Source organism: Helianthus annuus, chromosome 6, assembly GCF_002127325.2.
Source record: "Helianthus annuus cultivar XRQ/B chromosome 6, HanXRQr2.0-SUNRISE, whole genome shotgun sequence".
Classification (NCBI taxonomy): Eukaryota; Viridiplantae; Streptophyta; class Magnoliopsida; order Asterales; family Asteraceae; genus Helianthus; species Helianthus annuus.
The window spans coordinates 40,322,428-40,342,985 of record NC_035438.2 but is presented as its reverse complement, the minus strand read 5'-3'; positions in this window follow the sequence as shown (position 1 = coordinate 40,342,985).

The window sequence follows — 20,558 nt, the reverse complement described above, 5'->3', positions numbered from 1 at the left end:
GAGAAGATTGTCCATAACGATCAAAGTCGAATCGTGAACCTACTCACCCGATCCTTTTAATCCAGTCCATACAATGTCTTTTTCGGGAGCCAGAGGGTTATTATAGGTTTGTATTAAAAGAAGCATAAAGTTAAATTAAACACAAAGAAAGATTATTAATAATGTACATTTAAATGATGATTATATATATGATTTTGGGTAGATGATGATGATGTAGAACCGGCAATAGTTCTCACTAAACACAAGAAAGGATCTGCTACTGCTATAAGATAAGATTTTATCTTACTAGAGTAATAGTCTTTCCTGCAGATGATGATGATTGTTTTACAGTTGTTTGCAGTGTCATTGTTTCAAATTCGTGTAAATTATGTGTTTTTTGCTACTCCAGTTTTAAAATTTTGAATCCTTAATTTTCAAGTGATATACTTTAATTCTTGGTTTATATTTAAGTCTAATCCTAGTTGTTCCTACTAAATGCAAGAAAGGATCTTCTACTGCTACATCTTGATCTGTTCACGAGAGATCAGGTTTCTAGAAACCTGATGTTGAAGGATTGAGTACTTCCATCGAGTTCATGGCGATTGTTGAAGATATACACTGATGGAGTTTAAAGCTAAAAGCACTAAATTTGTAGCTAAAAGCACTAAATTTTTGCTGTTAGGTTCGTAAATTTCTTGGTGGTGTTGTTAGATTTTAAAGTTTGGTGTAATTTTAAGCTAAATTACTATTATTATCTAATTTTTATTATCATCTGATTATTGCAGATTGGTACTTTTGATGTATAAGTGAAATTGTTTCTGAGTTTAATTAGATTATGTTGATATTTTATCAATTTTTGTTAGTGTATAGAGAACATCTGCTCTAAATCAGCATCTGCTGATCTAACGGCTGTAGAACTTGATACTGTTGTTAATTGCTATCATCTGTTGTTGCCAACATCTGATTGACTTGCTACTGTTGGAAACAAGAGAGGCTTAAACAGATGTTCGCAATATCCGTGTATTCCAAATGAATAGATTTTTTATTTGAGTTATGACTAAATGATGATTGCTGATGTGTCAATTTTTATGCTTCTGAGATTTTTTTATCTTAGTTAAAATACATTTAATTTCAAACTACTGCTCTATATTTAAATGTCAAAGGTCTGGCCCACATTCAAGAGGGTAAACTACTGCCCATAGCTAAGAAAGTATAACTTAGCAGATGTTTCCTTTGGTAAACATATACCATAGCAGTGGTTTTGAAATTGCCGGTAATTTCAAATTCAAAATGCCTTGGGATATGTACTTTGCAATTAATGCACGTCACTCAATCACTTCTTTCTTATGTTAAAGGTGTCTTATAGGTAAATGAATAGGTTATTTTTAATTATAATAACGTGTTTAGTTTTATATTTTTCCCATGTAAATGCATTAAAAGCCTAACGACTGTCGCATCATATTCTTTAGTCATAACCGCCTTCATTGGGTATATAAAATACATTGGGCAGTGGTTTTGATCATTAGCGTTTTCATCCATCTACTCAATCATCTTCAAAAGTTTGTTGATGAGATTTTCACAAGGCTCTCTTCAGAATGGAAAAAATTGGGTTTCAAGTGATTGTTGACGAGATTTTCACAAGGCTCTCTGAAGAAGATATTGGCCATTTCAAATGTCTTTCCAAGAATTTTTATAGCGAATTGTCAAGTAACGCATTTCAGATGATGCATGCTCTCCGAAGAGGAGATTCAGTACAAAAGAAACTACTATCCTTTAAAGACACGTCAATTGTCATTGACGACATAGTTGCTGGTACTTTGGATGTTGTTAGAAGCAAAACCTTAAGTTTTCCTAACAATGTCCACCCTAGCAACTTACGTATTCTATCGTCATTTAATGGTTTGTTGTTAGTTTGCAATCAAGGGATTTGCTGTCAGTTGATTCTTTGGAATCCAACTACCAGGCGCTATAAGGTTTTGTGTGATGACTACTTCAATTACAATCATCATCGAAACTCTAATACTGGTGGAATTTATGTTGATCAGTTCAATGATCTGAAAGTGCTGAACATCAGATGTTACCGTAATGTAACTGCTGCTCGTGTTTACTCACGACGTTGTGAGTCATGGAGAACAATAAATTTCGGTAGCATAAACAATTATGGTTCAAGTGGTTATTCATTGTCTACATGAGTTTATGCTGATAAAACCATATATTTTATGGTTTCAAATTATTGGTATCCACTAGGTGAGAGGAACATCGTTGCTTTTGATGTTCTAAGTGAGACTTTCAGAATGCTTCATTTTCTCGAGAGTATTGTAGTCAATCCTTGCCAAGGGCATTTTTTGACCATCGCAAAGAGGCTCCATATGATTGTTATTGGAAAGTCTGCTGAGCTAACTACTGATTTGCTCAGATATGAAGAAGAAGGCTGGATAAAGGTGTTTGTTTTCAATAATCCTCGTGTAGTTGATTATGTAGATAGGCGCCGAAGGACTAATATAATTGAAGATAACAAATGGCTGATAACAAGCATCTGGGGGGGGATATGATTGAAGTTGATCTCAGCAACGAACTTCTGAAATACCTCCAACATGTTGACAACGTCAATGGTCCGAAAGGAGCTTTACTTATCGAGACTACGGTTTCACCAATTGATTAGGAATTAGGATCCTGTATTTTATTGAATGCTATTTGTTGTTTTGACAATTGTATTTTATATATAATTAGTTATGTTAAAATTATTAATCAAAGCTCTGTTATTTGCTGCGTTAAAATTTTATTGAATGAATATTGATGTTTGAGAATGTAAAACTTGTAATATTTGCAAAGGTCTGTTTAAATGATCAAAGCTCTTTTATTGCGAACAGATGTTTCAAAATAAAACAGTTGTTGATACATCTGTTGACTTAGGTTAGCAGATGGATGAAATTTGTATGTTGTTTGACACTTGTAGTTTTTATATAATTAGTTCTGTTAAAATTATTAACCATGTTTGTTATTTGAATTAAGTAAATAAATATTTAGGTTTGAGAGTGTAAAAGCTTGTAATATTGGCAAATGTATGTTTAAATGATCAAAGCTCTGTTATTGGGAACAGATGTTTGAAAATAAAACAGTGGTTGATACATCTGTTGACTTTGGTCAACAGATGTATTAAAACAAATGTTTGTAACTACTGTTGAGAAAATTGTGGTTGAAACCGCTGTTTTGTTAAAATGGTGGTTTAAAACCAGTGTTGGGTTAAAATAGTGTTTTGTGGAGGTTGAAGGGGATTGAAACGACTGATGGGTTAAAATATTGTTTTTTGGGAGAAGGAACATGCTTGAACCACTGTTTATAAAATGACTGTTGTTAAAGGTCAGTGTTTTAATTCACTGATAGTCTATCCACTGATAGTTATAGTCAGTTACTGTTTTCATTTCAGCACTGTAAACTTCTGATATTGATTCATCAGTGGTTTCCTAACAACTGTCATCCATTATTCATCAGAGGTTCTCACGTGGACAATACTTAGCCGTCAGATCTTTTGTAACTGCTGCCACGTCAGCATAAACTTTTTCCACCTTTAAAACCCTGATCAAAACCCCAAACAAGGTTTTGACTGTCGAGTCGAATTCAAAATTCCTTTCAAAAGCAGTTTTCATCAAATTCTCTCAAATCACTCATCTTCTTCCTTCGTTCTTAACTACCTTTTATTTATCATGGATCTGACATTCAAAATCCGTCATAACTACGTGAGTACACTTGCAAAAACAAGTAAAAACACAGGTTTTCATTCCGTGATTGATGCACTTTCATCTTCGAAGTACAAAACTTTGTTGACTTGCAATGAAACCATCTACGTGGATACCCAACGAGAGTTCTGGAAAAATGTAAAGCTTGAAACTAAGGACAAAAAGACTTTAGCTATTACTTCATCAATAAGGGGAATTCCAGTGGTCATCACACCTCAAACCATTTCAGAGGTTTTTGAAATTAATGATCTTACAGGTAAAAGCTCTTTCCCAAAAACAAAGTACCAAACTGATTTCTCTGAGAGAGGGTATGAAGGAGAAATGAAAAAGGATACTTTAGAAAAGGGCAGTTTTCCTCCTGCTCCGAGGTTTTTATTCCATACCCTTCTGATGTGTGTGTCAAATAAAACAACAGCTTTTAATGAAATACCATTGAAAATTCAATACTTGGGCTATGCTATCATGGCTGAACAAAATTTTAACTACTCTCAGGAAATTTTCAATGATATGGTTAAGAATGTTAATAAAAAATCATTTTTATTATTTCCAAGGTTTTTAAGTTTTTATCTTCAAAAGAAATTTTCAAAGGATAAGGCACATGTGCTTATCCAAGGAAATCCTATTCAAATAAACAGTCTAACTTCTGAAACATTCACAAGGCTGTCAAAACCTTTAAAAACCACAACAGAGGTACCTGAGCAGAATTTAGCAGTAACAACTGCTCCTCAGGCCCCTGTTGTTGAGCCCACTGCTCCTGGTGATCACAGAAGGACAACCACATCTGTGAAACCCACACAAAAAATCACCAAAAAGGCCAAAAAGAAAACTTTCCAAAAGACTCCAAACCCACCAAAAAGGTGACTCTGGAAGACGAGATCCCAGAGGTAACACCTGTGACAACACAAAAGTCACCTGAAACCACTGCTGCTACTTCCTCACAACAGATGGAAGAAAGATCTCAACCTGAGCCTAAAACTCCTCCTGCATCCTCTCAAAAGGATCAGGTTGTATCAACAGGGACACCACAATCAATAATACCTCTGTTGGATGCACTTGATATAGCTCAGATAAAAATCGGTTCTTCTCAATCACCTGTCAATGGGAATATACCACAACAAGTGACTGAGTCTGGTGTCTCTATCTCTGTTAACCCACCAACAGTTGAGAAAGCTACACTGTAGGAATTACAAGTAATTCCTGTCAGTAGTTCAAGTGGAGCAGCTACTACTGTTGGGAAATCAGATGATCCCATTAACTTGGGTGATGGTTTAAATTACAAAGAATTGACGGAGAGGGTTGATAAACTTGACACATCTGTTGGAGAAATTAAAACTATGCTGCAACAGTTGTTACAAGCTCAAAAGGCTACACCCACTGCTGCACCATCCGCAACATCTGATCCATCTGCTGCTGAGCTATGGCATCTGTTTCAATCTCTGTTTCATAAACAAAGACAATATGCAGATCAACAACATGAAGTTCAACTACAAATGGTCAGAAATGTCATGGAAGCTAGGTACAAAGATACTCAAGCAGATATCAAAGCCATTAAAGCTCATCTGCTTGAAACTACTGGCACTGCTCCTCCTTCAATCATCTTTGTTGAAAATCCTGATGAGGTCAAAAAGTGGGAGAAAACTATAGGGAAGAAGGGAAAAGAAGATGGTTTATACATGCCACCAGATCGAATGTCCAAAGTAGTGGTAGAAATCCCAAGACCAGATGGTTCCAAAAAGGTTGATAAGTCTCAAAATGCATTTGCTGCATTAAAGGCAAACATGAAAGCATCTAAAAGGTTTGAGGAGGAGAACAAAGTTTTGATGGAAAAAGAAGACTAGGGTACTTCTAAACCTAAAAGAAGACAGCCTACCAGAAAAGTAAGTCAACACAAAACCACACCTTCCAAAACCACCAAACAAACTCCTCAAATTCCCAAAATTTCCTGTCATCAAACCTCCAAACCAACAGATGTTAAAACTCATGTTGTATCAACAGTTGTTGGTACTTCAGTTGTTTCAACAGATGTTATCTCAACAACTGCCATCACTACCACATCAACCCACAGTCAATCCACTGTCATACCAAAAACAATATCACCATCACAAAATCCAGCTGCCAAAAAGCAGAAAACAACAATTGACACATCAACTGTTGTAGTGACCACAGTGGTTGGAAAACCAGTTGTTTCAACAGGTGTTAATCAGATACCAACTACTTCAATCTCTGCCACTGAACCCATAAATACACCACCAACTTCTCCAAAGTACAAAAGGAGAAAGATAACAAACAATGTAGTGGAAGATGACACTTCCCCAACTCTAACATCTACACAACCACAGTCCCTTGTCACCATTCGAAACCCTGTTCCATTATCTTCAGTTCAACTCTTCAATCAAAACACTGCCATTGACCCTGCAGGAGTACAATATCCTTTAGATCTTCCAGCAGTCAGGGAGGAAATCAAATCCTTCTACTCTGAAGATGATCCTGAAAAGAGGAAACTCCCATCTGTTCAAGGTTATCCTTTGCCAAGAAATATAGAAGAATATCTCAAAATAAAGGCCCAACAAGCAGAGGATATATCTAAAAGAGATACAGAGGGAAAGTCTGACAAAGAGATTCAAAGAAATTATCAATACCTGCTCAATAAAGTTAGAACTTTAGAGCAGTTCTCAAAAGTCTTTTGTCAGAAATTATCAGAAAAATAGGATGAAAGCATGAGAAATTACTATCTTGAATACATAATAGCATACAAGAAGTACAGGGCAGAAAAGTATCAATACAAAGAATGGACCATCAGTGAACTGCAAGAGGAGACAGTAAGAATTCAAAAGATGATTCAAGACAACGTAAAGCAAACTCCTCCGGTTTGGGCCAATTACAAGAAAAATGTATCAGAAAGGACCTTGAAACTGAAAAGAATGAAAGAAGAGCTGATAACTGCTGATTATGGGTCGAGAAACCAGGTTACAAGGTGGAAAGAAGAAAAGGTGTTTGCTACCTACAAAAAGTTGGAAGAGTTAAGAAAGAGAGATCCCACTGCTCCTAAAAAGCCTGATTATCCGGAAGCAGTGGTTCCAGTCAAACAACAAAAAATGCCAATCAGGAGACCCACTGCTCCACATGCTAGCATCCTTTATCAAAGAAGTAAAGTAAAGCAGATGGATGAATTAACAAAAGAAGACAAGGTCCAAGAAGATTACATCATCAAAATGGTTTTTCAGACATTTACGAAAGAAAAACAAGACTCAGCAGAATCTAAACTTTATGTTTTTATACACTAAACTTTAAGTATTTACTGACTGACTTATTTATTTATTTTATTTATAAGTCTATATAAATATAACTATAATCATCGTTTATATTTGTTATGCATGGTTTTCTAAGAAACCACTCGTGTTTGCACAATCTAAACTTTAAGTTTGTTAGACATCTTTTATTAAGTTTGTTAAAATCTTTTATATTTACTTATATAGTTGTCTTTAGCTATAATAAATAACACGTTTTGGTAAAATATCTATACACATATCTATATCTTCTGTCAATATGTGTTATGCATGGTTTTCTAAGAAACGACCCGTGTTTGCACACGGGTCTTACCGCTAGTTATTAATTCATTAAGAGTTTTATTTTTTTTAACGGCTAATTTCTATAATTCCCTGTTGTCCGTGGGACTTGAATCCAAGCCCTTCCCATTCCCAATTAACCTACGTGTTTTAAAGGTTTTGTCTTTGCTAATTGGCCACCACCCCATTGGTATTAAGAGATTTATTATATGAGTAAGGTTCTGGTACAGATGAGTCTTAACCTAAAAAGCAAAGACTTTTTTTTTTAATTTTTTTCTCATATTTTCAAACACGCATTTTAGTTTCATAATCTAAAAAAATCATGTATTTGCAGTACTAAAGTAAAGCGCGTGTGTGTGTGTTTTTTTTTTTTTTTACTTTTTGCAATTAAACATAATGCAAGTAGATGGAAAAAAAATTACAAATAAAAGAATAAAATCTTCCTTCACTTCTCATGTAGACTAATTTGTATTTGATCTTTACGCTATATAATGTAACTTAAAAAACTCATGCTTAAATGACTTAGTATGTATCGATGCTTAGTCCACTCATTTCCACTCATTGTTCATAACACTCATTTATTCACTCATTGTTCATAATACTCATTTATTCCCACTCCTTAATACGTGATTATTGTTCATAACTAGTTCATACGTTATCTCTATGGCCAACTTGTAATTTGAAATTTTCAGTAAGGTTTTAGGAGGTAAATACGTCTTGTAACTTTATTTCTTATTAATGACACTAGCCAGATTTCCCGTGCTATCATAACGGCTTTTTGCTCGGTAACGGTTCGATTTGTTATAAAACTAGTACGATAAATGCACTCGGCATAACAATCAACACGGATTTTACATACCGCCGGCCGAACCGTTAAACTGCCAAAACCCGCCAAAACCGAACAGCAGAGATCTCAAACTAGCTGACTTGCTTGGTTTAAGCAGCGATGTTACTCATATGATACTTGTCCGGTTTATCACGCTATCGAGATTGGTATTGGTTTTATCGTTGCAGGCGGAGTTGTATAAATGAAACAGGAAACGACAAAAACGAATACGAGTAATGGTACCAATGTTGTTCGGCTCGATACTGTACAGTATCGATATGGTGCCAGTTTAACGAAACCAAAAATCATAAAATGAATAGCAGTATCAATACTGATGCTTGCTGTTCGATCGGTTTTCTATTAAGTATGACAGTTGCATGGCATCTGTTTTCGATAAGATTTATATTGGAATGTTGGAAGAAAAAAATTAAACATAGTAGAGTATTTTGATAAAAAAAAAATAAAGCAAACATAAAATATTGTTAGAAACAATAAAATGATACTTCAAAAATGATAATATAACACTAGTGGCATTCCCGTGCGTTTTGTTGTGGGCCTTTAGTCATTATCGGTTTGATTCATTACAATACTTCTACGATACTGGCATTCGGTATAACAATCGTTTCCAATCGACACATGTTTTACATCAATTGAAAACAATAAAAACGAATACATATACCGGTACCGGTGTTGTTTGGTCGGTATCGATTCGCTACGATACCGATATCGTACAGACACTCGATATAACTTACGATACCAAAAAATACTTTATTACAAATCTTACTTTGAGTTCAATGAATTTTATACCGCCACGTCGAGAAAAAATAAAAACGAATACGGGACCGTTACCAATGTTGGTTGATATATGTTCAGTCTGTAATGATAAAAAAATCACCTATATATTCGAACATTTATCAAATTATACATGATAATAAACACATGATAACACATATTAAAGATATGTAATATATGTAATATATATTTAAGGTTTAAATAAAATACAATAATAAACTTTCTTATAATATTGAAATGAAATAGTAAACATATTAAAGATGTTATATATTGTTAAAAAAATTAAAATTACTAGACTTTCTAATTATATTAAACTAGGTGTTGCCCCGCTCGCGTTGCGGGGCGATGGTCAAATAATTCTCAATCAATTAAAAAAACAATACCATAGTTTTGCTAGAAAGAAAAAGTAAAAAGAGTGTTATGCAGCTCCTTAACACGATTTTTAGCTGTGGGCAAAGTCATGTTTTTATTTTTACTTGGGGGAAAATCAAAATTTTTTTTCTCAAGGGTAAAATCCTAATTTTTAGCTAGGGGGAAACCATATTTTTATTTTGCAACGGGGGCAAAAAAACGTAAGTTTGAATTGAGGGTGATATCGTAATTTTGAACCGAGTGAAAAATCATAAATTTTAGCTAGGGGCAGAAACATAATTTTATTTTGAACTGGGGGCAAAGACGTAATTTTAAACTGGTGTAAAATCGTAATTTTGAGCCGGGGGAAAAATAAAATTTTATTTTGAACCGAGGCGAAAACGTAATTTTAAAGTGGATATAAAATAATAAACTGGTGTAAAATCATAATTTTGAGCAGGGGAAAAACAAAATTTTATTTTGAACTGGGGCGAAAACGTAATTTTGGCTGAGGGTAAAAGCGTAATTTTTTAACCGAGGGCGAAATCGTATTTTCGGTTTAGCTGGGTGTAAAGTCATATTTTTATTTTGAACCGGAGGAAATCATAATTTTGAACCGAGGGTAAAATCGTAATTTTGAGGTAGGGGAAAACCATAATTTTATTTTTAGCTGTGGGCAAAAAAGTAAATTTAAACTGAGGGTGAAATCGTAATTTTGCATCGAGGGAAAAATCGTAATTTTGAGTTGGGGGCAAAAGCATAATTTTATTTTGAACTTGGGGCGAATACGTAATTTTAAACTGGGGGGCAAAACCGTAATTTTAAAGCGGGTATAAAATAAAATATGAGGGTAAAATCGTAATTTTTGAACCGACGGCAAAATCATAATTTTGAGCTGCTGGCAAAAGGGTTATTATATTTTTTAGTTGGGAGAAAAGCGTAATTTTAAACTGAGGGCAAAACCGTAATTTTAAAGTGGATATAAAATAATAAAATGGTTGGTCCAATAGAAGAGGGGCGACCGCCCATTTCGACCAATGGCAGGGAAGCACTATTCCCTGCCACGGAAAATGTATATATTGAAAATGAAAATAAATATTAAATAAACAAATATTAAATAAATAAAAAATAAATATTTTTAATATATATTTAAGATTTAAAGTAAATACAATACAATAATAAACTTTGTTATAATATTGAAATGCAATGATAAACATATGAAAAAAGCTATATATTATTAAAAAATTAAAATTACTATTCATAGAGACTTTCTAATTCTAATATATATATATATATATATATATATATATATATATATATATATATGATTTTATCTAATTACCTTTGTACCCTTTATTCATTTTATTCTTAATTTGTAATTTCGTCTCATTTGAACTTTCTACTATATATGTATAAATATATATATGAGTAAACTTCCGTTTTGCTCCCTATGGTTTGGTCACTTTAACGGTTTTGCTCCAAACCTTTAAAAATAGCCATTTTACTCCCTGATCTTTGAAGCCTTTCATGATTTCACTCCCCGCCTCTAACTCCATCCATATTGCATGTTAACTGAAAGGGTATTTTGGTAATTTTAATTATAAAATAAGGGGCATTTTAGTCTTTCCCATCCAACCTAAAAAGATATTTTATTATATATAAGACAAAGATACACATCTCCTCTCTCTAATTACTCTCTCTCTCTCTTCCTGTCTCTTTCTTATCTCTCCCACAAAATCACCGGTGCTATCTGGTTCAATATCAGTTCCTTCTACAAAATCAACAGAAAGACCACCACCACCACTGCCACTACACCTACACCTTTACCACCACTAACCCACTACACCTACACCTTTACCACCACTAACCCACCACCACTACACCTCCACTATCACCACCACAACACCCACCACTGCTGCACCTCCACCATCACCACCATCAAAACTTCATCTTCAGTGTCACCGTCATCATTAACACCACCGACATCACCGGAAAAATTTAGCCCTATCGAAAGCCCTAATTTTCATGAAAACCCTAACCCCTAATCATCTTCATCAACCATCTTCATCGGAACCCACAACCATCTTCACCGGCAGTAAGATTGTTACCACTACGGGCCTCGATCTATCACTACGGCTTCCTCATCTTGTGCTTCCATTTAATGAAACCACGTATCTGAAGTTGATCATTCTAGGCAACTCTTCATGTTTTCAGAAACAAGCAAGATATACTTTCTTGATTTGTGATCTATGATGTCAAATAAATGTTCTTGAATGTAGATTGATTCTGGGTTTAATTGACTTTTTGTGTGATTTAGTTGTCCTGTAGTTTTGCACTAAAGGTATTTGATGAATTGTCTCTGAAAGTTTGTTATGCTTGACAAGTGTTTGTTTTGCATTCAAGCTTTACACCGAAGGTGTTTGATGATTTGTCTTTGAGAGTGTGTCTTATTCGTGGGAGAGATAAGAAAGAGACAGGAAAAGAGAGAGAGTAATTAGAGAGAGGAGATGTGTATCTTTGTCTTATATATGTATAATAATAATATAATAAAATATCTTTTTAGGTTGGATGGGAAAGACTAAAATGCCTCTTATTTTATACTTGAAATTACCAAAATACCCTTTCAGTTAACATGCAATATGGATGGAGTTAGAGGCGGGGAGTGAAATCATGAAAGGCTTCAAAGATCATGGAGTAAAATGGCTATTTTTAAAGGTTTGTGGCAAAACCGTTAAAGTGACCAAACCACAGGGAGCAAAACGGAAGTTTACTCTATACATATATATATATATATTAAATTATATAATATATTTAAGGTTAAAAGTAAATACAATAATAAACTTTGTCATAATATTGGGGTGAAACAATAAACATATTAAAAAGTTATATATTATTAAAAAAAAATTAAAATTACAATTCATGAAGTCTTTCGAATTATATATACATATATTAAATTAAATAATATATTTAGGGTTAAAAGTAAATAAATTAATAAACTATGTTATAATATTGAAACAAAATAATAAACATATTAAAAAAGTTACACATTATTAAAAAAAATTAAAATTACTATTTGTGAAGACTTTCCAATTATATATATATATATAATATATATAGGGTCAGGATTTAGAGAAAACGGTGGAAAGTGTGAGAACGCTTATGGATCGTCCGATCAAAACAATCTATGGACTAGATTGGCGCGGTGGCGTTTTCGTAAATAACATCAATTTTATTACGTGGGCGCGCTTCATTAAAGGTAAAAGCGTCTTTTGACCATTCCAAACAAAACGCCATCTCATGAAAATAAAACGCCAAAACAAAAATCACACACCATTCTAACTAAAAAATGCCATTAGATATTGTTGGAACCTGAAGGTTTATACATGTAGGTTTGCATAGTATAGGGGTTGTTTTGTGTATTTCTCTAATTTATGTATGGGCCGATTAGGTGGATTGGGTTATGTCGCAACCGGGTTGTTTTGTGGGCTTAGGTTTCGGCCTAGATAGTTAGTATTTAAACAAACCTCAACCTTAGGGTTGAGGTTGTTGGTTAGATAGAAGGTTGCGAGTTCCTTTGCTAGATCTTGTATCAGTCTACGTTTATCGTTGAATGCAAGAATCTATTGGTTTGTGATTTCTATTACTCTCAACTATTGTTCTTTATAATCATTGTTTAATCTTGAATCGTCTTGTGATTGAATTCCGCGCTTTCACAAGATATTGTTGATATCATTGATTGATCCTGCAAGGGTTTTACAATTGGTATCAGAGCCAAGAAACCATTCTTGGTTCAGTTTTGATATCAATCAGATTCAAGATTAAACCGTTATTACTAATCTGGTTTGTGGTGATTGTTTTGCAGTGAAAGGAACTAGTTTTACCGATCTGTTTTGGATCTGTTCTTGGTGATTTTGTTAAAAATTGTTACTGATTTGGATCGTATAATTTTCAGAAATCTGTTTGCTGATTGTTCGGAGCTGATTGAAGAAAATTCAAAGATCTCAAATCTTTGAATTTTGGAAGTGCTGGAAATCCGGGATTACGAGTCAACAGTTCTTATCTCTTATCTGTTTTGCAGGTCTCGACTCGCAACAACTGTGGTCTCGGCTTGTCCTGTATTGGTTTCGACTCGCAACCATCTAGTTGCGGCTCATCACGTTCCAGTTACGACTCGCAACCATCACTGGTTTCGGTTCATCCTGTGTCAATTGCGACTCGCAATCCTCACTGGTTTCGGCTCATTCTGTTTTAGTTACGACTCGCAACCTCTGCAGTTACGACTCGCAATCACAGTAGATTTGACTCGCAACCTCTGTTACGACTCGCAACGACACTGATTTACGGACTGTTGGACTTTTGGACCTTTGGACTGTTGGACTGTTGGACTTTAAATAATTGATTTAATTAATTATATTTAAGAAAACATGTCAACTGCTAATGACCTAGCTGTCACAAATGCTCAGCAAGAGTTGGACTCCAAAATTGGAACCAGCTCTCGTATTCCAAGGCTTTTGGATGCAAATGATTTTCCTGAATGGAAGTGGCGTTTTGAGCAACATATCAAGTTTAAGGAGCCTAAACTTTGGAGGGTTATTGAAAGAGGTCCTAGAGAAATCATGTATGAAAGGGAAACGAACCCTGGAGTCAAGGTCAAGAAACCTCGTGCCGAGTATACTGATGAAGATTATGCTATTGAAGAAGAAGATAATCGAGCAACGTCTTACTTGACTATGGGACTGGGGTCAGACATCGCTATGGGATTTCGCACTTGCAAATCGGCTAAAGAAATGTGGGAAGCTTTGATTGATGTGTACGAAGGGAATGAAGACATGAGGGAAAGCAGAAGGAACCTGTTAAGGCAAAATTTCAATAATTTCAACTACATCTATGGGGAAACCATTGAGAATCAGATTCAGCGTTTCTCAAAAATCATTACTCAAATGGACCTAGAAGAAATCCTTCCTTCAAAGGCTGCTCAGAATCGACAACTTCTGAATGCCTTGCCAAAGAGTTGGGATAACCACGTTGCTATGATCAAGCGGACGAAAGATCTCGCAAGATGCACCTTGACTGAAATGATTTCTCATATCAAAGCTTGTGAGCTTGATGACAAGCAACGGGAGAATAATCACAAGTCCAGTTTGTTAGCAGCAGGCATTTCTGTTTCTTCTACCAATTCAAGCAATGACAACGCTGCACTGATTTCACAGAATAGATCTTAAGCAGAAACCCCGACTTCTGGAAGGGATGCATTTATTAGATAAAAGGTCAACTGGTATGTGATCTTCCAATCAAGGATTTCATGTTGGTGGAAAAATGTGTTGCTTGTGCGAAAGGGAAAGCTCATCGAAAACCTCATAAGACTAAACCAGTACCCTCGACGAAAGTTGTGCTTGAACTACTTCACATGGATCTTTTTGGTCCAGTAAATGTGCTGAGTATTGGGAAGAAAGCTTACTGTCTAGTAATCGTCGATGATTACTCTCGCTATACTTGGGTGTATTTTCTCAGCCACAAAAATGAAACTGCTGTCTTGGTAAAACAATTCATTACTTTGGCTGAAAATCAAGCGAGTACTAAAGTGAAGGTTATTCGATCAGACAATGGGACAGAATTCAAGAATGTTACTTTGGATACCTTCTGCATGGATAAGGGAATCGATCGTCAGTTCAGTGCACCTCGAACTCCACAACAAAATGGAGTGGCTGAAAGAAGAAATCGTACTCTCATTGAGGCCGCACGTACTATGCTGGCTGATTCAAAGCTTCCTAGCTTCTTTTGGGCCGAGGCTGTTAGCACGGCTTGTTATATCCAGAATCATGCTTTAGTAAACAAACGTCACATGAAAACCCCTTATGAGATTCTGGAAGGACATAAACCTTCGGTTTCACACTTTCGTATCTTTGGTTGTCCATGTGTATTATTACTAATGGACTCCAATGGAAAGTTTGAAGTCAAAGGTGACGAATGTTACTTTGTTGGATATGCTAAAGGCTCTGCTTATAGGGTATACAACAAAGTAACTAAAAAGATTGTCGAGTCGTGCAACATTGAATGGCTTGAAGAGAATGCTACGGACGCTAGAGTTGGTCCAGATTGGTTATACGATTATTCTGCTCTGTTTAAATCATTTAACATTTTGTCAAGTGATGTTTCAGTTGCAGGTGTGTCTATTCCCAAACAACCATTGTCGTTTGAAGATACGGAAGACGAAGAACAGATGCAAGACAACGTGAGGCATCATACCATTGATCCACCGGGAATGGTGTTTACGCAACATCCTACACCAACTCCGTCGGTCAATCAATCCCCTGAGGGTGCATCAACGAGTGACTCTGCATTGTTTCCTGAACCAATTCCTGAGGATTGTGTTGTCACTTCTCCTGTAGTTCACACTACTACAGCACCTAATGAGGGGGAGTCTAGCAACACCACCACTGAAGAGGAGATTGTACCTGATTTGGCCATACCTACGAGCGTTCAACGCAATCACCCAATCGAGAATGTGATTGGTCCTGTAAATGCAGGAATTTTGACCAGGAGTCAATCAGGAACCATTAACACTTGCTTATATTCTTGTTATCTTTCTCAAATCGAACCTAAAACCATTGATATAGCTTTGCAGGAACCTGGCTGGGTAGATGCTATGCACGAAGAGCTGAACCAGTTTGAAAAACTTGGAGTATGGAAGCTCGTCAAGTTGCCAGCAGGAAAACGTAAGCTTGGAACTAGATGGGTATTTCGAAACAAGCAGGATTCTGCAGGAGTCATCGTTCGAAACAAAGCAAGGCTGGTGGTTCAGGGATTTAGACAAATTGAAGGACTGGATTATGATGAAGTATATGCTCCGGTTGCACGACTTGAAGCCATCTGGATCTTTTTGGCTTACGCGTCATACATGGGATTCACTGTTTATCAGATGGATGTCAAGACCGCGTTTCTCTATGGAGATGTGAAGGAAGAAATTTTTGTCGAGCAGCCGCCAGGGTTTGTGCATCCAGACCATCCTGAGTACGCTTACAAGCTAGACAAGGCGCTGTACGGGTTACACCAGGCTCCTCGAGCTTAGTATGCCACACTCACAGAGCATCTGTTGGCTCATGGGTATACGCGTGGCACCATAGACCAGACTCTTTTCATCAAGAAAGTAGGACGTGATCAAATCTTGGTTCAAATCTACGTTGATGATATCATTTTCGGATCTACAAGCGAGGATCTTTGCAAGGAGTTCGAGAGAGATATGAAGAAAAAGTTTGAAATGAGTGCTCTGGGGGAGATGACACTGTTTTTGGGTCTACAAGTCAAGCAGAGTTCGCAAGGAATTCTTATTCATCAAGGGAAGTATGTGGATGATGTGCTGGCAAAATTCAAATTCACGGACGCAAAGCCTGCTGAAACACCTATGGCAGAGAGACCACTATTGACTGAAGATGAAGAAGGAGAGTCTGTCAATCAACGTCAATATAGGTCCATGATCGGGTCATTGATGTATCTCACAGCTAGCCGTCCGGACATCATGTTTGCTGTTTGCAACTGTGCACGCTATCAGGCTAATCCTAAAACTTCTCACCTTACTGCTGTTAAAAGGATCTTTCGGTATCTTAAAGGCCGACCTCGGTTTGGCCTGTGGTATCCGAGGGATTCCAATTTTGACTTGTTTGCTTTCTCTGACAGCAATTTTGGAGGTACTGACAGTGACAGGAAATCTACATCTGCGGGATGCCAATTTTTGGGTGATCGGCTCATTTCTTGGCAGTGCAAGAAACAACAAACAGTGGCGATATCTACAGCTGAAGCCGAGTATGTTGCTGCTTCTGCTTCTTGCTCTCAAGTGGTGTGGATGCAACATCAATTGCAGGATTATGGTTTGACTTATCTTAACACTACTATCTACTGCGATAATGATGCTGCAATACAAATTGTTCGAAATCCTGTTTTCCACTCCAAAACCAAGCACATCGATATTAAAGTTCATTTTATTCGAGACTGTTTTGACAGAGGTCTTATTACTCTTGAACAAATCGACACAGATGCAAATGCTGCCGATTTGTTCACTAAACTTGTCAGCAGCTCGAAATTCAGAGTGCTTGTGGATTTTCTAAAAATGATCCGTTTTACTGATTGAGCATGTTTTTGTTTTTCGTAGGTAAATTTGTTCATAAAGTTTTTCTATTCTTAGGTAGTTTTTTATTTATGCTCAAATTTAGGGGGAGAAAAATCGAAAAATACAAAAACATTAAAAAATTAAAAAAAAAACACAAAAAGAAGTACAAAAGGAAGTGTGGCTGGACTGGGAAATGAAATGAATTTTCACATTATGGTCGAGGGCTGACTCATGTAAGACCAGTATCGAAAAAGTTTGACTCTAGTATGATGTGTTGGTAGGCTCTATCCTTAAGATTGGGAACATTAACTGTTTCTGTTCAGAACTAAATCAGTACATGACCTCAGAAAAGAACATCACTTGGAATTAGCTCATGTCTATTTGAATGTCTGTATGTTGTCCCGATACACACAATTTTGATCTGATTCTGAAATCTTATCTGAAAAAGTCGTGTACCTCCTCTGCTGCATCCAGATACATGCTGACCTGGAGGTGCTAGGCAACGACAGCTTCTGCTGCATCCAGATACATGCTGACCTAGCTGTCTGTTGTCGCGCTGTAGATCTAAACACCCGAAAGAGGCCCTCTAGTGCCCAAAAGAAACCCCAATAAACCTATATCAAATTGAGGAAAACTCATTTGATCTGTACATTATACCATCTCTACAAAAGATCTATTCGGTTCTCTTCTCAACCTACTCCCAGTTAAGATTTCAGAAATCTGGATTGGACTTGTGAAATATGTGGTAGGGAAGATACTTGGATGATAGAGTGTGCTGTTTATATTTCCGGGATTTGATTAGTATTTGTTTGGGTGTTCATTATTAAAAATATCAAAACATGATAAAATGAGATACAGGCAGTTATATGGAAAAGGTCTAGGGAGATGAGTTTAAGAGGACAAATATACTGGCAGTTGTCTAGATCATCCTGTAGTAGATCAGTGTTGATAAGTGAAGTCAAGCCCGAAACCTTGTGATTTGATCCCTGAGTATCTATGCAAATTTCCTGATTTTATTTTGTAAATAATATTTTATTATTTAATTTTGTTTTTAGGTTTTATTTTGCAAACATTGCTCAAAAGGTTTAATGGATAATTTTTATTAAAATTAAATCAGTTTTTGAAATGGGGTTAAAGATTGCTTGAAAAATCTGTTTTAAGCCCAAGTCATTAAGGCCCAAAGCCCATAAGACATGGGCCCATGATAAAAGTTGAATATAAAAGGGGAAGTTACGAGTCATAACTCATGTACACTCGCAACCAATACACTCATTCTCTCTCAAGATTCCGGCATTCATCAACAGTTTCGACTGGTTTCCGATTGCGACTCGCAATCTACCTTGTTAATCTTCAAGGTATTATGACATCATCATTCAAGTTTTGCAGGGATTATGAATATCTTGTTGAAGATTCCGATGAATGTTTGAAGATTCCGATGATGTTTCCGATGAAGTTTTGATGTTTCCGACGAAGTTTTGATATTTCCGATGAAGTTTTGACTCGCAATCAAGAACGTTTAGAACTCGAAATCAGTGGTTACGAGTCGCAACAACAAGATTGCGACTCATGGTTGCGACTCAATTTGTTTGTTGCGACTCATGATTGCGACTCGTAATCTGCTGGTTGCGACTCATGGTTTCGACTCGAAACCTTTTGGTTGCGACTCATGGTTTCGAGTGAACAGTAACAGTGTTTGTTTTGATTTTTATTTTTGTCACTGTTATATCAGTAGTTGGAAACTTATATGATTTGTGTTGTGTGCAGAAAATGGATTTAAAGTTTATATCTTCTCATAATCAAGTTGGATACTTAGCACCTCCGCCAGTGAAGCACAAGCAGCTGTACACGTCATTGATAAAAGGCCTAAATACATGCAGGATTGTTCATGCTCTACGTGAGAATCCAGTTGTTTATGAAAGCCTTATTCAAGACTTTTGGAAGACTGCTAAAGTTGAAATTGTTGAAGGAAAAGGAGCTATGGTTGCTGAGATTGAAAAGACGAAAGTTATAGTGACTGAGCAGATTATTAGAGATGTGTTGAAGTTTAATGATCAGGAAACAGATCCTATAGAACTTCCTGCTGGAACCGTGGAAGCAATCTTGCCTCGTTTAAGTTATGAAGGAAAGTTTCCTCCCCTGGTTAAGAAGTTTGTGCATCCTTACTGGCGTCTATTACTGCACATGTTTCTTTTGTGCATGACAGAAAATAGAGGGGGAATTGATCAGTTGAATACCACACAGACTGCTGCATTGATATGTGTGATTACAAACGAGCCGTTCAACTATTCAAGATATATTCTGGAAGCAATGAAGAGAAACGCAATTGGGCTTCGAAAGGATAAGTTTCTTATGTATCCAAGATTCGTGCAGATGATTTTGAATGAGCGTTATCCTGAATTGAAGAGATCTGGTAATACGTTGGAGTTAAAGCCTATGGGTCCTTCATGTTTTGGTGCTCTTACTACGAAGAAAGGAACAGAGAAAAGGTTTGAAGGTTTGATCGAGTTGGAGAAATTTGGTCAGTTCGCAGAGACAGAAGATATTGGTGAGAATCCAGTGATGGCACGGTCTGTAACTGCACGTGCTATTGTTGCTGAAGAACATGATATTCCAAGGAGAGTTGAAGGTGAACCTGAGCTAGAGCGTATTACAATTAACTCTGACGATGAAGGTGTTGAGATAATGTGTAATTCTGATGATGACATAGAACTTCCTCCTGAAGTTAATGCTGATGCTGTTTCTACGGTTAATCCAGTGATTACTGCTGAAAGTTTAGCTCAGTTATTAAAGTCTGTGACTGAAAAGATGGGAAATCCTCCTTCTGGTCTTTCAGTTCTAAATGAAGAGCCTAGTGAAAACCCAAAGGATCCTGATTCCCTTCCCTTGAAGCGGAAAAGGAGGGATCCTCGGCTTGGAATGTATATTGAGAAACACAAAGATCAACCCTTGATTACTGATGAAGATGATGAAGGTCTTTACGATTTTGATTTTGAGAAGAATATTACTGATACCACCACCTCTACCGCAGACATCTTTGAGTCTGATGTTGACGCTCAAAGAACTGATATGGATACCACCGATGTTACTGTCGAAGTTCAAGCTACGAGTGTTGTTTCTGAGCCTGTTGGTGCTGTGTCACTTGGTGTTTCTGATTCTGCTGGTCCTTCTAATGTTGTTCATGATATGCCTAGTAGTTCAAGTGG